Below are 20,000 nucleotides of genomic sequence, written 5' to 3'. Positions count from 1 at the left end.
ATTGTTTTATTGCCCAGTTAGTTTTGTGTACAGTAAACTATCTCAGCACTTTGCTGAACCAACTAAGGGGCACTAGAATGGTAAAACATGTGTTGAGGTATCTTAAAAAGGTACAGCAGACCAGGAGTTATGTTTTAAGAGAAACGACACAGAGAAACTAGGTCTAAGAGTATACAGTGATGCTGATTGGGCATCAGATGCATCAGACAGACATAGTGTGACAGGATATTGTGTCACTCTATGTAAAGGAAGCTCTCTGATTTCATGGGGAAAAAAGGAAGCAACCAACCGTAGCACTATCTACTTGTGAAGCAGAGTACATATCCTTAGCATCAGCCATGCAGGAATGTATCTATTTAGATAAGTTGCTCAGAGGTATGGACAAATACAAGTATGCACAAACAGAGGTGTACGAGGACAACCGAGGTGCTATAGCCCTATGTGTAAATAATGGGAAAGTAATCTTGAAGTACTGTCCTTCTGAGTTAATGATTACTGATGTGATGACAAAACCAGCCACCAAGCTAAAGAGGTTTGCTCAAGACATGTTTGGCACTTAAAAGTGCAAAGAGAGTGTTCACATTGTTATGGTAAAAAGAAGCCATACTTATGTTGTTTTGATCTCAACACCCCCACTCGCTCTTAGCAAGTATATTATTATATATCGAGTATATTTCGGTATTACTATCTGACGACACCTTTACTCAATGTAATACGGTAGTAAACTTGTTACGTCCTAATTTGATGTCACTACGCTCTGTGTAGCACATGTGTATGGAAGTTTGTCCTTCTTGAATAAACATGCCAGTCAAAGAGGCTAAAGTGAGATAATGGCTCCGTACGCACTAAAGGAGAAGGATGTGCACAACTGCTCAACAGTCAGAACAACAGACAGCAATCCCAAGAGCAAAGTCGATAACCTTAACCTAAAAAAAGCTTTGTTATAGTTAGGCTTGTTTTGGTAAGCTACAATAAACCTGCCTCATCGGCCTTAATCACGAAAAGTGGCTGCAACAGATAAGGAGCATCTCATTCTCCGTAATTGAGACCCCAAAGATTTGCTCTCTTTGCATACCTGTCATATTAACTGTAATGGAAGTAGGTAGAAGGGAGATTTCCCCAGGAAAACCTGCATAAATCAGCATAACATGAGATTCCTCCCCCAACCTCCAAGGCTGAAATAAAGAAAGGGGTCTCGTCTTATAATAAACACAAAATTTTGAGCTCAACCAACAAGTCTCACACAAAAAAATTTGGTGGTTAGTCGTAACAATTAGCTCTCCTCACAGTGCTTAAGATGAAGGCACTCCGCAGTGAATAACCATTTTATCACTGAACTAGGATTATAACATGCACTTTAAATTTTCTTTTATTGTGTGACAATGTGTGAGATTTTTTTCCTTTGTCAGCCTCTGCTGCCAGCTAAGACAAGAGTCTCACAGGCAAAACTAGAAACCTGACAGGTAACTGTATGCATTTGCCCAAATTAAATTCTGGTGACTGGTATGGACACTGGCAGGAAACTCTGGAATAAAAAACAAACTGTCTCCTGGGTTATTCTGTCAAGAGAAAGCTGGGTTTGCCAATATTAAATCTCTTTTCTCTGTCATTGTTTTGCCATCATTTCATACAAAGCATCCCAAAACTGTCCAAGCTGGTAAAAAATTGTAAGCAGAAGTGTGCTGTGTACAGTTTACTGACATCCTCTCACGTGATCTCTAGATTATCAAATATTATTGGAGCTAATGTCTAAAGTTGTCTAAGCCAGTATACCCAACCAAACACCAATGTAATCATTATTATTATAACTTCCAAGATGCATTTTTTTGTGTAGTTTCATTCTACACAACCCTCCGCAGGAATGGCAAACGGCTATTAATACAAACACATTGTGACAGGTTGCCCTCATCCCACAGCGAAGAATATTCATTTTGACGTGAACAGTCTCTTCTGTTCAGAGATTAAAATATCCAAACCGAAGGGCATGACACTTTGTGTCACAGACTGATTTAATGAGCACAAAAATCATTATATACTATGATGGAAACCATACGCAAAGACTACCTTATTCAACAGCGACAGCATGTTCAATTATCATCAACAAAACACAACCAAGTGCATAATTTAGTGAGGAAATACGGTGCTGCAACATTGAAATTTTTTCAGATACAAGATCTATTAATGTACATTTCAACTGAACTAGTAGCTTGTCTAGTCTTTCACAGCTTTATACTGATATAAAGCTGAATACTAAGCAGCTCAGAAGGGAAATGAAGAGTATTTTCGCTTCCGCTTGGCAGCACCATTCTACATTCAGCAACTGTTTGCCTTGCTCCGTACGCAAGTCTCCACATTTACTACGAGACAGTAAGACACAATCCTTTGTCTCTGTTCTCTACCACTTCAATTGGGGAGAGCTGTTCCTGCCGCAAAGAGCTTTTAATTGCTTTAAGCCAATAAGAAAATGCAAGACAGGGAATGAATGGCTTATGTGCTGCTTCCCAGGCAAAACTGCAAAACAGACCCTCCTGCTCACACTGATTTCCTCATAGCTAAATCCCAGAGACCGTCTCATTGTTTCCTCCCGAGTGAGAACAGGAGATAGCGAGGTCACAGCACAGAGAACGAGGAGAGAGATAAGTTGAGTGAGCACACTTTCATTTTGACACAGTCGCTCCCAAGACGCCAATTGCTCAGCCTGAATCAATGCAATCATTCTTGAATGTTTCAGAGCTGAGAGACTAGGGGAGCGCAGTCAACAATACAAGAATTTAAAAGAAATACACAAATAAGTCAACAAAAGTGGGGTGACAATAATTAAGGTGACTGTTTTGTTGCTCACTGTTCATCCCAGCTGTTGAGCACTTATTAATGAGTTTACAGCCTGTGGTCCTCACTTGTCGGAGTGGTGATTAATCTGCCCATCTGGGGGCGACTAGAGATAGCATACATCATTCTTGGGTCCCAGGGCTTCTTGCCACTGTTGCCCTGGTGAGGCCATTTGGGCCAGAAGAGAGCTAATCAGTCATGGGCAAGCCGCAAGCTTGATCCCATGTGGCCGCATGATCACCCATCAGCAATCCAAAGTTCAGAATCAGAGTAACTTTCATCACCATGTGATAGAAATGCTGAAGTTTACCTTCTTGTTAGTTTGCAGGGACTTTTTGTGCGAGGACTGCTGTGGCACTCAAATCTGAGTCAGTGGCACATTGGGACAGTAATGAATGTGACTGACTCCTTAGATACAATTGACAAACTATCCAACAGTGTCACTTTCATTGTTGTCTGCAGAGTATGTTGTAAGGTGTTACACCAGATGGCACTGAACACTTCTGGAAAATTTAAAAAACCTAATGAGAATTATTTGATTATTCATTGAGTGTTTGAGTTAACCAACCTTATAATGGAAAAATAAAACAGTTTTAATAATATTCATTTTAAATATAACAATCTACAGCCGCATTTCTTTTGTACACTACCAAAAAATGCCTGCATTAAAGACTGAGCACTTAATGCGACAGAAATCTATTCAGAACATGGAGCTCATTAATTTGTTGAAGGGAAATGCCACCAATTTTACAGATCTTGTCTGTTTGCAGGTCTTGGGGAGTACAAGTGCATATGTGTAAAAAAGTTTAATGAAGACTGTTGTGGCTTAATGGGAAGCTGCCCGAAATCTGATCAACTACCTCAAGTGACATCACTAAAAGTATGAAAATGATAAAAAAAAATCTGGGCATGTGGCATTAGAAAGATGTGAGATCACCAGACCTCTGTAAGCCAACGGTCAAGTTGCATTGTGGGTAATGTAGGTGATGACAAGGATAAAGAGTGCGTGAAACAAGACGGTGGTTCCATACCAGGGGGGAACAAGGCATCGCAAGGAGGGGTTGCAAAATGTTTAAAAGGAAAAACAGAGAAAAGGGAAAAAAACAAATCAGATACACCAATTAAGCGTGCACCGATCGTAATTGGCCGATGATCGGTGGTCGCTAAAAAGGCCGATAAGAAAAGCCGATCAGGTGATGCAGTACTCGCCAGACAAATTTTCAACGGCAGCCAAAATGTTTCACAACGCGGTCTGAGCGGTTTTCAGAGCTAGCTAGGACCTTCTCAGACAAGAAGGGATTAATGCGCCCACCATTCATTTACAATTAGAGTTGAGCAGCAATCAGACAAGTGGAGCAACACGCAGGAGCGATCATGTGAAACTGTCGCGGCTGTGCTCATCTCACACACATGCCACCAGCAACCGGAGTTTAATAGACACTCAGCGCATCAGGCAGAGAGAGACTGATCCTTCAGTGTCAGTTTCCTGATGCAAAGAGCGGCGCCACTCAATCATTTGACTGCCTCTCTCTCTCTGCTTTCGTTACAAAACGGAGACCTTTTGCTACGTTTCGCCTCCCGTCCAGATTAAAACGGTGAATCAGAAGATGTTTGTTTGAAAACGCTGCTGACTAGTGATGGCGAGATGAAGTTTCATGAAACATTGAAGCTTTCCATCCAATTGGTTCACTCATGGGCCGAAGCTTCACGGTGCTTCATTTGCTCTAATGTGCCATCAAGTCGACAATAAATTTAAAACAGGCAGAGTGATTATATCGGCACCACGGCTTTGGTGTGTGAAGCTTTGAATTGAATAAATTAATGAATGAGGTTTGTGATGCCAATACATGACTGATTAGCTTATTAATAAGGTGTATCTTTATGGTACAATGGAAAGTGGAAGCAAGGGAGAGGGTTATGATAACTTGATTTGTGACTTAATAGAGACAACATTTTATTCATCTTTATTTAAAAATAACACTTCCACAGTGCTGGGCTTCAGGCGGTTTCTTTTTTGGAGATTATTATTAGGGTAATATGGGGTAAGAGTTTAATTCTTACCAAAGCCACAAAATGTCAACACTTTCTTTTCCTCTGTTTCATTACAAAGTTATGTGATCAAAGCAATTCTGACATAAGTTGATAAACTTTTTTAGTCAATTAAAATGAGCTGTAGATAAATCTAATTGTGTTCAATTTCAAGTTCAAGTCCACAAAATGTTGAGGAGGGTCCATTGCATTTTGCTGCTCCTTTCCAATCACACGCCAAACCCGCAAATCATCAACCGGCTCGCGAGGCTTCAAACGTCACCACATACGTCATCAACACAAGCCTCGACACGGGCTTCGAAGCCTCCATACGGACGGACCGGACGAACACATCACTACTGCTGACCCGGCGGACAAAACAGAGGACATAAAACGATGACACACTCACATTTGGCTTTGTGAGTCGGTCTTATCAGTCATGCAAAGCAAAAACACGTTACTTATAGAGTTTTAGTTTCGGTATTTTTATTATATATGTACTGTGTAAATAACACTTAACAGTTAACCTACTGTGCATGTCGCTGTATTTACTTTGCGACAACTCCCAGTCTGTTTTCCGCCGCCGCCGTCTCTCTGTACTCCCGTGTTACTATCAGTAACAGTTCAACTCCATTGTCGGTCAATGCAAAAAAAAAAAATGCCCAGTGTGGTTCTTTGTCTGTATTACTTTCTTCTTTCGCTAAATTGTCTGCTCCTGCGGAGTAGACCATCTGCTTCATGTTTACGCTGGCACGCGCATGCCCAGTGAAGGCTACCTGAACGGCCACTAGATGAGTGTAGTGTGTGGATGTAGCCTCACATTACCCCACTCCTCTCTCTGCTCAACTCATGTCAACCCTCCCGTTTTCCCCCGAGATTCTCCCGTATTATTCCGTTCTCACCCGGTATCCTCCTGTTAAATGTTTCCCTGTAAATCTCCCGTATTTTAAAATACGGCCGTATTTAAAGTGTTTGCTACTCTCTCCTCTGGTAAAGTCGGCGGCAGTATGTAAAAGATGTAGACTGTGCTTCGTGCACAAGGATACAAAAATAAAAACAATCCACTGAAATGATATAAGGCCTATAGCCTAACAATAAACCATTTGAAATTATAATGAATATAGTAGCCTAACTATAAGTAATATTAACAATATATACAGTACAGTATAATACAACAGTATAATATGGAATTTAAATTGTACTTTTATTTATTTAAATTTTCCTTATTTTCATAAGGGAATCAGGATGCCTGTGCTTCTTTATCTCCTAAATATTTTGGCTACAGCCTTTTTTGTTGCAGTTTTTATGGTTGCAGTAAAATTATAAAGATGCTTTTTGTTATGTTTTTGTAGTTTATTCCACAGTAAAGCTATATTTGTTAAGCTATAAGATGTTCACAGTAACCAGGCAAAGGCTGCTATGGTTTAAGTCTCTAAGGGTGCTTTCACACCTGGATCGATTGGAGACATTGTTCCGAAACAAGGGGCCGTTTGCCTTTTGGCCCGGTTCGTTGGGTAATATGTGAACACAACAATCGCACTCTGATCCGGAACAAAACAACCTGGCCGAGATCGCCTAGAACAGGTGGTCTCGGCTTGATTCCATACGAACCCTGGAGCGGTTCGTTTGCAGTGAGAACACAGCCGGCCCGTGAACTGGAACAAATTATGTGTTGCCTATGGCAACCGACGCCAAAAGATCGCTTTTCAACAGCTTCAGCAGTGTAGTTTGCTAATTTGTTGCGATATGTTGTTGTGGTTGTATTATGTAGGCCTAGGCTTACTGCTGTTGGAGTTTTTTAACTTCGTGCGGCACTGCTCGACGGAGGATTCACAACCTCTCTCTTTCATTTTATCACTGACCCTCTTGTTAGACTGCAGTGTTCTTGTGTGTGGTGTGCAACATCCGGGAGATGTGTTCTGACCAAACATCTGTTTCACCACTTTGCAGCGTCAAGTCCACCCGCGATTAATTTTGTGTTACTGTTGTCATGGAGATGACCGCCAATGGAATGCGCGATCTGCACACATAAGGTAGTGACGTAATGGTGTAAGGAAAGCCCTGGAAGGGTGTGCGATTTGGGCCGCTTTACAACAGTGCGGTGTGAACATAAGTGACGTATTAAACTGATTCGGAACAAAACAAATCGATCCAGGTGTGAAAGCACCCTAAGACAGATTGAGCGGAAATTGGTGCCCATTTTTCCTGGCAATAAAATAAACAGTTGTCATTTCAGGATACTTTATCATCTGTTAACATTAACACTTAATACATTGTTTTTAGGACCAATTAAATAAATATACAGTATACTGTATAATGCTACATGATAAATAAAAGGCTCCAAATAGACCCGGCGATTGGTATCGGCCGATACTGCTTTTAGCAATCTATGATCGGCCCAAAAAAATCCTGATCGGAGCACCTCTAACACCAATATATGTTTAATTTAGCTGACTTTCTTCTAATCGTTGCTTTTTGTCTTGTGATTGACTAGATAATTGTACCGCTAATAATTATTCTTAGAAAATGAGGTAGAACTGGTAATAACTGGTAAACAAATGCAACCAGTGATGAGGGGTTGTAAGCAAACATTACCTTGTTTGAAGATGTCCCAAGCCAGAAAGGTTGGGAACAGCAGTACTGAATTACTGAAAAACTGCAACACGTAACAACTCAGTAGTGTGAAAACAAGGAATTGAGATAATTTAAAGTTTATGAAAATGTGTTACAGTACCCACTGATACCATGCATTGATTCTAACAGTAAATGAATAAAAGACAAAAAACAACTAAAAACAGGTGATACTGTAATGTTCTGGGTTAAATGACAGAGCAAAGTTTAAAAAGAAAAAAAAAAAAAAACTTTCATTCAGATTGCAATCTGTTATGCCTCATTAAATCTGAACGTCTGTTTAAAAATGACTCATCATTAACTCCTGGCTCAGAGACCTGATTTTAGAGATTCATTACTGGGCGACTTAAGACACGAGGCAGCAAAAAATGTGGAGACTGCATTAGAAGCAGAAAATTTAGCTTATTTCCATTTTTCTTTTCTAAGATGTTACAGAGCAATTGTTGTTTAACCTCGAGATATCTTTCCTGCAGGCACTTGTGGCACTACTGCTGTCATGTAAATTCTCCTCAGTCGTACTCTTCGGAAAGAGAAGGGAAACAATATACTGCCTGAATGGTTCGCCCTAATGCTTAGATGAGGTTGCACATCTGTCATAAGCTCTTACTTTCCATTGTTTTTGCTACAGCTGCATTCTTTACATTCCAATGGCTGTGACTCCCTTTGACTCCACAGAGGAGAGAGGAGGGGGACAAGACTCCTCCAGACTGATTCTGTAAACACGATTTAAAGCTCAAGCTATGGTGTCATTTAATGACATTTCAAACCTTCCTTACTGTGACAAAATTGTTGGCTAAGGATCTGAATTCAGAAAGCTGCAGCAGTGTCACAAACTGTGGACCTTTATCAGAGGTGCTTCACAGTCTCTCCTGTTGTTGAAAGTTTGTGCTGTGAAGTTAAGACAAAGATGAGGACAACAGCTTATAGTGGACAAATAAGTTGAGGAGGGAGACCTGACGCTTTGTGAACATGTGAGGTCGCCAGATCACGTGACTTCAGTGTGGCACTCTGTGTACAACAACTGTAGGGAACACTGCATCCGTAAAACTGCAAGGACCCCGAGCAAAGGACTGATTCAAAACTGGAAACAGCCAGCTGACCAAAACGGGTCACAGCATCGAATTTGACAACCAGGAGTCCGTGGACAGCCAGAGAAAGATCAAGAGGACTCTGGGGGTTATGATTCTACCTCAGAAACTCCCCCGTTGAGTCCTATGACATGAAGGTTAAAGGAAATGATATGAGTGGGAGTGTAAATGGTTGCCTGTCTGTCTGTATGTCTTAGCCCTGAGTCAGACTGGCAACCTGTCCAGGGTATGCAATGCATTTTTGTCCAATGAAAGTTGGGATATGCTCCAGACTTCTACAACCTTGCATAGGACAGGCTGGTTAGAGACCGGATAGATAGGTATTGTCTGAGATTCACTCCAGCAGTAAACAAACACTGTTTCTTTTTGGAATTAAGTCTGCTAACATCTAAATTCCCTGGAATCATCTAATTAAGCAGCGAGACAAAAATCAACAAAAATTTAACTAATCTGAGTAAATATTATTTTTACTACATTAAAGCATTTAACACAGCATTAAGCTCCACAAATGGTTAGTGTGTGTACTATAAATTTGACAATATACAAAGAAAGACGGGAAAATAATTATTATTTAAAATGAAAGCCTGGCAACAGAGATATCTAGCAGTTATATCCAACAGCAAGCTCATACTACCATGGATGACTGGAAGCTGTAGAGTTTGGCAGTCAACAACATCAGCTGGCTGTAAACTGTTAGTATGGTTCTTGAATAAAGAGTTTTATGTGCATACGTTGGCCATTTCTCCGCCCTGTGGGTGTAGTAGTAGGAGGCCCTGATAACTTACAAGACAACACTAAATTCTGGTCTTTCCTAACAGTATTAAGCCACAAATCTCAACATGCCTTAGGCCAAGCTGCTGTGATAATTTGCCGAACCACGGTAAAATTGGCTTTCTACAACAAGTCGAATGCCTCCAGGCTGCACAGTGGCTGCGCTGGAATGTCATGGACAGAGCTGTTTAAGGAACTGTGTATATCTGTTTGAGCTCATTAGTACCGCGGGCCAGGGCTGTAGAGTCCATGTGCCAAGTCAGAACTCTCCCTGCTACTTTATGCATAACGCTAGAAGGAAGCTTGTTTGCGGGAAGGAGGGATGGAGAGAGAAAGAGTGTTTGTGCGTATTTGCACAAGGATTAACTTACACTGTTGGCATGTAGATAAGGGCACCACAGTTGTAAGATGAGACGATTTGGATGTTAGAGTAGGAGATTGAGAAAGTAAGTACCAAAAAATGCACACACAGCATCCTTGGCATACTAATAACATGTTGCAAAAAATGTAAGAATGATTGTGACTGGGTTACTTGCTCAAGTAAGGCATGCAGTGTTGGCAAGACACAACACAGTGCAGATTTCGTTAGGGACTATGTTTTCCTTCCTTTATTCACTTGAATACAAAATGCAATAGGCAAAAAAGGCAGACACAAAAATTCTTCCGTGCACTACTCTTTTTTAGCACACACACCATATCGCCCTCACAAACCAGTGTGTAACTGTAAAGGTGCACAGTGCAAAATCAACAGAGACTGTAATGTACAATGACAAGAGGCCAGGTCTCGTATTCATCCTCCAGCGCTCATGAAAGGCATTCAGTGGAGAGAAGATAGCGTTCTGTTTCACAGCATTTAGAAATGTCTCAATGCCTTTCTGCACAGACTGTCACTGTATGATTTAACTGAAGAGGGCAGATTCAGTGTGTACCAGTCAGGTAGATACAGGTAGGTGTAAAGGAAGGCCAAATAGATTCTGACAAGCCAGAGGAAGTGGGAGTCTTGGTAGACCTGTGACACTGCACTGTTGGCCATACCTCTTCTGTATGGATTAGATACAGCAGATTTACTGTCTAAGAAAACTAAGCAGCCCGAATGTCATTAACGATGCTGATTCATCCAGGGCCAAAAGTTAATGGTTGTAAAGGACCTGGAACCACATCAAAGGCCTCCACTACAATACTGTGTCCAAGCTGCCTTGGGGGTTGTTTAATAGTAAAGTGATCCAAGCAATTGCACCAGAGAATTATTTTCTATACGATCACCATCAGCCGGCATTCTGGTTTGTGGATGTTGGCTCAGAAATGCGCCACTGAGCTGCTGTCTGATAGTGTCCTCCCGAATACTTTTCTATTCTATTTTTGAGGCCCCGGCGGCAGGCTCAGGCCCACTTCACAGTAAAACAAGGGTCCTACTTAACCCTGGGACCCAATTAAGTTCCTGGCATTCAACCAGAATTCTAGCCCTACTGTTCAAAACTTGTACCGAACAGATTAGCAGATCGGGATTGTGGCCAAAGCTTGATCCATTTCAGATCCTTTGTTTATATATATATATATATATATATATATTTTGAATTAGGCAGCTTTCAAAAACTGTGAACACTTCCTCAACCCTAAAGTGCGGCTCCTCCTGCTACAACAGATAGACTGACACTAACACTATCCACAGATATAATAACACTATAGACTACTATACAACATATTGTAGAAAACCATCATATGGAAAACTACAATGTAGGCTTTATTTTCTTAATGCAGTGACTTGCTGTCAAACATATCAGTATTGGTAGATACTCAGTATTTAAGGACTTGGATCAGGGGTTAAAAATGTGATTTGGACAACTACCATTTGATGGCAGAAGTAGGCTAGCAGGTGGTACAATGTGACCATATCACAGTTGGTTCTCAGTCACTCTGGCCCAGCCCATCTCTCCACACAAGGTGCCAGTGAGCCTATTCTTTCCCATGCAGAAGAGAAGCAAAACTACTCTGCTTTATGTCCACACAGTCAGAGCAGCTTTGCGTTTATGTAGCCCAGTGCGTTTCAGGGGTTGTAAAGCTGTGGCAAAGCTGTGGCTGGCACTGCACTCCCATTAGGGACCTACTCTGCGCCAAGGCGGTTCCTGCAGCATTCAGTCAAAGATACAGAAAAACACCATACAACTCATCTCTGCATGAGGTCTGGGTGTTGTAGGGACCGGATGAAAACACCCACAATGCACATTGGCACAGGAAGAGAGGAGGGAAGCGATGTGAGAGAAGGTAGGAGAGCAATAGACAGAGTAGATGCAGAAAAATGAGGGGAGAGATAGAAAGGAAGCTTAGCAATGCAGCCCTCATTTACCACGCCTAATCAGAATAACAATGTGTGCTTTCAAGTTAGAATAATAGAGACCCATCACTCATCATAATGGCTAGAAGTGTGGCCTGGCTGGGCTGAACCCATACACTTTTCCTCAGGAGTCAGGGGAGGCTCATATAGTAGTCAGTCTGTGGATTGAAGAAGCGGCTAATAGAGGCATTGGTCTGGGCCACTGGACTGAAGCCAGAGGCAACTGGACAGTTTAACAAGCTGAGAGAAGCCGGCATTACAAGGGAGCAGCAGTCAAACTTTACTTTTTCAAAAAGGCAAACACAGCAAGGTGCAGATCATTTTGACGTCAGAGAAGTCTATCAAAGTTAGAGTCAGATGACTCTGCACCAATATAACATGATGTATTATGTAATTTCCATTTGAAAGGTCAGGACTAATTGAGAAAAGAGAAAAAGGCAAGACGCCCCAGACGATTAAAACAAAGAAAGCTGGTTATATTGAAGAAGATTTTGACAGACTCATATATATATAGTCAAAGTTCTGAGTGTTAGTTGCGGCCTTAAAAATATATGTGGTCTTTTAGCCTATACAAAAATTACAAGTGTTTGCTTTCCTGCTTAGCTCTATGCCTCTTAACACTTTCTCCTCCTTGACCAGTTCGCTCCTTCTCTTTGCTGCACTGAAGGATGAAACTTCTCACTGGCCACATAGCGTACCTTTACATCATTTAACAACGCCTGTCATGCACATCAGCAAAACACACACAAGTACTTTTTATACCGTGAAATCGCAATGTTTTCTGAGACGGTTATCATTATCACTGTGAAAATCTCATAATGTTGCAACCTTGTGCACTCGTGTCCATTGAAAATGAATATGGGTTAAGTTCAAGTAGCAGCAACCAAAAATAAAAAGGGGCTTAGCTCAAAGGTTTGCCAAAAGGCGATGTGTTTGTCTAGATATAACACTGAGGCACATGTTTAATTCTTATTTAAAACTGCATTATTTGAAAGTTTTTTTTTTTAAATAAAATGCTTTTTGGAGCTGTGAGGTTGCACAGCTTCAGTTATCCCAAGAAAATGAGGACTGCACATGAAGTATTCAGGGAGCACCGTGCACCTTCGAAGTAGTAACAAATAATGCAGTTTGACCCAAGTCACAAGAATCTAAAAGAAACTGAGCGTACTGACAAAGTGAACAAAAGGCTCATTAAACAAAAGGGGAGATAATGGAAAAAAGGCTTTTTATGCATTGCAAGAACTATGGCCACTTCTGTTGTCATCGCAGAAAGTCATTTTCAACAGTGTGCATGAATGTGTGTGTTAGGTAGGATTAATTCTAGACGAGCAACAGGAGAGTTGTAAACAGAGACCTTTCAATGTCGTTTCAAAGAAAAGACTAAAAGGCACGAATCCCATATTTATGTCTGAGGAGTGAGCTTTAACTCTGATAGCGAAGGACAATGACGTGTGTTCAATATTCTTTTCATTCTCATTTCATTAAGGCCTGTTTTTCCCACTGCCTTTACACTGAGAGAAAATAAAATGAGGAGTAGAATTACAGAACTGGGCGAGGGAGTTAGAGAAAGGGATATTAATGAAGGTAGAGTGCAAACGGCAGGGCAGGAGTGAAGGGAGTGTAGAACCAGTGTTTTTGTTAATTGTTGGAGGAAAGCAGGCAACACTTACCATGCCACTTCTTAAATGATATTGCATCAGGACTGGAGGGAGAGAGGCCACACTCCCTTGACCTAAGTCTAATAACTGCATACCTTGTGGTGAATAACAGCAATTCTGCAGAGACTCATGGAAGAGATGAGGACGATGTGATGCCAGACGGCTGCCTAGTCCCTATCGAATCTCCCCGTGGTTCAAAAGCAGCACAGCATAGCTTTGCCGCCCAGGGGCAACGAGAACTTGTGGGAAGTGTGTGTTCTACATTTTCCACTGCAAATGCACTCTTCCCTGGCATAAAAAATTTAGAGATGTGTGTTTTAAAATGCAATAGATAGATTTGAACTGAACGCTGATCTCACAGTAGCCCAGAGCTGGATGAGTTTTCAATCAGCAGTCGAGTCTTAAGTTTTGCTTTCTACTACAAACACCAACTACAGAGTCTGACTCAAACACACAGAGATTAAAGTCAAAGAGGGCATATTTTGGACAACATATTTTCAGTGTGTGTGAAGGTCCTGAAGCATAAAATCAATGTTTAAAGAAACCAAGCACATGGGAGAATATAACAGCCAAGAGTCATGGGTCATTTAGAACAGAGCACGGCCATAGCACAGTGTGGCGAACAGCCCAAAGATTCTTCTACATTTGACTCTGGCATCAGGACATACAAGAAAGCCATCAAATACAAATCGCCATCGATTTCAACCTCCAACTTTGCGTAACTTCAGTGCAAAAACACAACGGATTTCACATGAACCATTATAACTTCAACAATCACTGTGTAGTACAAGGCATAGTAGTAAGTCCATTTTTAGTATTCAATACTACATGTTACAATTGTTTACAATTTAGAAACGGGTTTTTTTGCCCTCAACTCCTTCAGAGGAACAGCACCGAGCCACTGGTACAGATATGTGGACGACACCTGGGTCAAAATTAAAAGCCAGGAAGTGCAAGCTTTCACAGAACACATCAACTCTGTGGACTGCAATATCAAGTTCACATGAGAAGATATTCACAACAACAGTTTGGCCTTCCTGGACTGCACTGTACACATTGAAGAGGACAGGAGCCTGCAAATTGGTGTTTAAAGAAAACCCACATACACAGACCAATACCTACTCTTCAATTCCCACCACCCACTGGAGCACAAGCTAGGGCTCATGAGAACACTGCACCACAGAGCAGAAAACATACCAACAAGTGCCCAAGCCAGAGAGAAGGAACAGAACCACCTGAAGGGGGCACTTACAGCCTGTGGATACCCTAAATGGACCTTTGTGAAAACAGCTACAAGATCCAAGAAGAACAAAACTACAGGGGATGAAGAAAAGAAGGTCAAACACGACAACATTGTGATTCCGTACGTGTCTGGAGTATCAGAGAAACTCAGGAGGATTTTTAACAAACATAACATCCCTGTGTTTTTTAAACCCCAGAACACACTAAGACAGATACTGGTACACCCCAAAGACCGCACACCCAAACACAAGAAAAGCAATCTAGTGTATGCGGTCCAATGCAGTAAGGAATGCACAGACCTGTACATTGGGGAGACTAAACAACCACTACACAAACGGATGGCTCAACACAGAAGGGCCAAGTCCTCAGGTCAAGACTCTGCAGTCTACTTACATCTGAAAGGAGGGGACACTCGTTTGAGGACCACCAGCTGCACATTTTAGATAGAGAAGATGGATGGTTTGAAAGAGGTGTCAAAGAAACCATCTACACCCGGGTTGAGAAGCCGTCACTGAACAGCCAGGAACACTAACGAACCAGCGGTATCGACGATCCTGGTAAACGACCCCACTGAGGTTAAATAGCTTAGTTTCCCTACCAGTCAGTCAGAACTGAAGAAGTCCCTTGGATGAGGGATGAAACGTCTTTTAGTATCTTCAACCAAGTCCAGTTGCCCTTGACTTTAACCTTCTTTGGATAACTATGACCTGGATGATGATGGAGAATCTTCACAAACAGCTTAGTAAAGCTCAAACTTACGTTAACTCAACCAAGTGAGCTTTGTTAATAACTGCCACCAACATTATATTAATTGAATAATAATTTATAAAAATGGTTTATAAAAAAGTCCAAGGTTTTCAAATAGCTTGTTTTATCCAAGCAACAATCCAAAACCAAAGGATAATCAATTTATAATGATATAATAAAAAGACTAATTGATTAATTGACTAATAAGGCACTAGATTTTGATTCACTTGGACTAACATGAAAGTCCAAGATATCCAAACTGCACTCGACTGCAACATAATCTAAGTGGCTTGGTTAGACAATCGATACTCTTAGAAGCGGTCAATAAAAGATACCGTTACACCTCACTGAGCATTTATACCTTGATGATAAAGTCAGCAGAAAGCCAGAGGCATGATTAAAAGGAGTGATCACACAATTAACCTTTTTCCATCCTGTAGCCTCTTCGGCACGGATGTTGTCATTACAATCAAAGGTGAGTCAGGGAAAATAGATTTCTTCCTCCCACCAGTCCTTTCTCCATTTCCTCCAGCTTTGTTCGCTTGGATTGCGAAAGAGGTGGTGAGGATTACCATGGCAATGATTGACAGTTTATTAATCCTTCACAGTGTCATCCTTGACGCGACAGTGACCTGCAACACTACTTTGTAGTCGTAATTGTGTCATTTTAGTCGAGGATCAAAACGTCAAGAGCGCAGAGCTAATGGGTAAAGATTAAGATTTAGAATAAAAGGTCTGACTGCTGTAGAAGTGTGACACATTTGAAAGATTTGTAGTTCAAATGCTTGCCAGAAAATAAAAGACGATCTCACGGAGTCTGTGCCAAGTTTCAAAGCACTCTCCTCCTTGCATGAAAAACTAACAAATGGACAAATAAATCATATTTAATTGACACCTTAGATTAAAATACATATTATGCATTGTGCACACTAGAAGGCTTTCAAATTTTAAACAGGTTTTAAAAATGTGGGATACCAAAGACATAATGACAGACTTAATCAATTTTAAATATTTTAATATTAAGAACCCACACACAAGATGACTCAGTGAAGACGCAGGACCCCACACTTGGCGTTTATGCAGATTGTAGTCATCAGCCTTAAGCATCACTTTAAGTTTATATCTGTAAGCCCTTCACACTATGGGATCATTTGGGCCGATAATCTGTTCCAACCAGCCTCAGCTAGGGAACACCTAGCACACACATCCTTTGGTGTGCAGCCAGCATTAGAAGATCATTGGCTAAGTAAAGGTTTCATATACTTATAGGTAGACTATGTGAAGTGAGATCACAGTTTGAAAATCAGCTGTAGATTAACAGTACTGCGTCATAGGGCAGGAGAAATATTTATAAATTCAAACACAAAAATAATTGGACTTATTAAAGTGCCGAGTATATAACAGTATTTTGAGTCACTTTATTGGTGTTTTACTATAGTGTTCATGGGGGATTTGAATCAGACCATTGGTGCCTAAATATAGTGTTTATGGGTGAAAAACGATGACTAATCTAGCTCTGATGACAAAGCAGGAGCAGTCATCCATTAATTTCACACAGCTAAAACAACAACTCTACCACTCACCTCTAATGCAGACATTAAGACACACAAAAAAGTTTTGTTGACCAAAAAAAAAAAAAAACCCTGGTGATCCCAGACTGTCCTCCCAAGAAAAACAACAGCATCAGTCATTTATTTCAGTTGCTCAATACATTCCAGTGACAAAGACCTCTAGTGGCGATACAAATTCAACAAAACAAATGACTGTGAAACAGGAGACTACTGTTCGCTTCTTACCAACACAGTCAATGCTGTTTCTTCTAACTATGACCATGATAGTTCCCCAACCTTAACCAAGTCATTTGCAGCAGAAATGCATTATACTTTTGCAACTGTGATGTGTAAAAATTGAGGAAGGCACTGACAAATTGTGTCATATTTTGGCATTCACTTGTTTCAATAACCCCCACTGTTATAAAATCTCCAAGTTTTCTTTACTCATTATATTATCAACCAAGTTTGATATACAGTTCCAGATCTCGATAATCAAAAAAAAGCATAAGGAGAAATCAAATGTGTTGTCTGTTTACTCTACCCTGCATAATTTGCTATGTTCAGTTTGACATTTGTTGAAAGTTTGATCAAATTAAAGCAAATGTTCTTCTCTTCTGATATGTGTGTTGTACGGTAGGTACTCGTGGTACACTAAATCATTTTGTTGCACTAATGACAGACACAAGCCAATGTAAATGTGCTTAAAACCATTCACGGGAACAAACAATAGAATTTTTTAACCAATTTCCAGCACATAAAACTATGCCTCATCTGTCAAACTCATAATGTTATTACTGTATCCTTTCATTTCAAATAAAGACCAAATACAGTGACAGTACTTAGAAACACAAACAACTGAAAACAAAGAACAAAAACAAATCTTTCCGAGGATATAGTAGCAAAGGAAGCATAAGCTGATGCCCAAAGACATTTCTTTCATCTCACGGACTTAAATCAGCACTCACTGCTATGGGTGTCAATCAAATTAAAACCATAGACAGAGTGCCAGCCCATCTCCTCTCACTATCCGTCAACTCTCTTTCCATCCCTTCTTTCTTTCATCCTATCTGGGCTTTCTCTGCATCTATTGAGCATCAGGTGTGTTGCTCGCTCTCTCTCATAGCCAGGCTGTCTTTCAGAAGGTCCTTCGCTCTCTGGCTGGAAGTTAGGAAGGCATGAATAATGTCTGCAAGCATGGGGACAGACAGGTCGAGCTGCGCAGTTGGTCTCTTCATCTCCCAAACCTGTTTAAACGTGCCTCTCTCAGTTCCCAGCGGAGAGCAGGATGAAATGAGTGTGTGAGGAGGGAGGAGAAAAGGGGAAAGAAAAGCCAGAGACAGTGCTGCATATGTGAAAACCTCCCAAGAGTGACAATGTGAGCTGGCTTGAAGTGGCTGGAGGTGAACGCGCTGCAGGCAAAACTAACAGGGTGGAGGGCGGAGAGAGATCGCTAAAGGGAGGATAAAGGCTAGCGTAAGACTTGAGAGAAATCACAAAAAAGTCCTAAACTATCCACAGACAATACTGGCCTTAAGGACATATGAATCCTCAGAGTAAGACAGCAGAGTAAGACAGATGTGGTCAGTACATAGACTTGTTAGTTCATAGACTGTTACAACACAGAGACAGTGGCAGGTTTTATTTAAAAGACATGCTAACAGTGTGTCTCATCATTCCTTGTAGGATCTATACTGTACGGCGGTAAATCAATGTCTTGTTTACAGTCTTACTGCAGACTCTTTATCTTGTCACAAACTGCTGCTCTGTCAACTCTGGACTGCAATTCTTGCTTATAACACACACTACAGTTAGATCAATAAATCAGGCAAATATTGACTTTTGTTTTCTGTACTGTGTATGGACTGTACACCATCAGCTGCTAATATGTTGCATTTAACCCCAACAGGATTTTGATCACATTCTGTTATGTCTGTATTGTAGCTGTAGTATCGTCAATACACTTTCATGCTGAGAGAAGATCGATGCCACTGTAATGTCTGTGCATTACATATGGAATTAGAGCTACGAGGCAGTTAACCTAGCTTAGTATAAAGAATGGAAGCAGGGAGAAACGGCTAGCCTGGTTCTCTCTAGATAAAAATACACCTACCAGAACTTGTAATGTTCACTAAAGCCACTTCAACACTGGACAAATAACCCAACAACATCCGCTAACATCTGGCTATTGTCTACAGTGTGAAAGGGTGAAATTAGCATCACTGACGGGTCAAATGACTCTGCAATAGAGCTGGGCAATAAAACAACAATGAAAATTATCGCAATATAACAAAGGTTAAACAAGGTTCAATAAATAGTGATTGAATTAATTTGAGTCACCAACAAATTAGCACTTAACTTTTCTATTAAGATATTTTATTGAGGAAAAGATTTTAAAGCATGTTTGTGTTGAATGTCCTAGCTCAGATATGTTAAGTGGTCCACTGTTTGGCAAGTGTTAGTCATGTTCTGACCATAAAGATAAGTTTAAAACAACAAGTAACCATCTGGTTTCTTCCAACTTTCAGTCAGGAGCAAAATTCAGCCTTTAAACTTATAATAATTTGACATTTTTTGTGATAATTATCAATATTGAATGATATTAAATTTTTTATCGCAATAACATTTTTGCCCATGTCACCCAGCCCTACTCTGCAGTTGTCACAGTTATTTATCAGCTCCATCTCCAATCGGCAGTGATGTAGACATGACGCCTGGATAGACACGCTCATTTCCGCCCCTTTTCCAGCACAACTCTTTCATCTGTTTCTATCTGAAGATGTCTATAAATACAGTGGGGGAAAAAAGTATTTGACCCCTTGCTGATTTTGCAGGTTTGCCCACTTACAAAGAATGCAACGATCTATAATTTTAATCATATGTACATTCTAACAGTGAAAGACAGAATCCCAAAGAAAATTCCAGAAAATCACATCATATGAATTTATTAAAATTGATAACCATCTGATGAGGAAAAACAAGTATATGACCCCCTACCAAACAGCAAGTATTCTGGCTCCTACAAGCCAGTTAGTCTTTCTTTAAGACACAGCCCCAATCCCAACCAATTATCTACATCAAATACACCTGCCTCACCTCGTTACCTGTATAAAAGACACCTGTC

The 20,000-nt window shown here is 40.7% G+C and overlaps 1 protein-coding gene across 1 annotated transcript in view; it reads left to right on the top strand.

Annotated features, from left to right (window-relative positions):
• LOC123984927 (probable polypeptide N-acetylgalactosaminyltransferase 8) overlaps window positions 1-20,000 on the top strand; it is a 66,452-nt gene that overhangs the window by 37,496 nt on the left and 8,956 nt on the right. The gene's annotated exons all lie outside the window — the stretch shown is intronic.

Source organism: Micropterus dolomieu, linkage group LG16, assembly GCF_021292245.1.
Source record: "Micropterus dolomieu isolate WLL.071019.BEF.003 ecotype Adirondacks linkage group LG16, ASM2129224v1, whole genome shotgun sequence".
Taxonomy (NCBI): Eukaryota; Metazoa; Chordata; class Actinopteri; order Centrarchiformes; family Centrarchidae; genus Micropterus; species Micropterus dolomieu.
The sequence above is the reverse complement of the archived record's forward strand: the minus strand, read 5'-3'. Positions and strand labels throughout refer to the sequence as shown.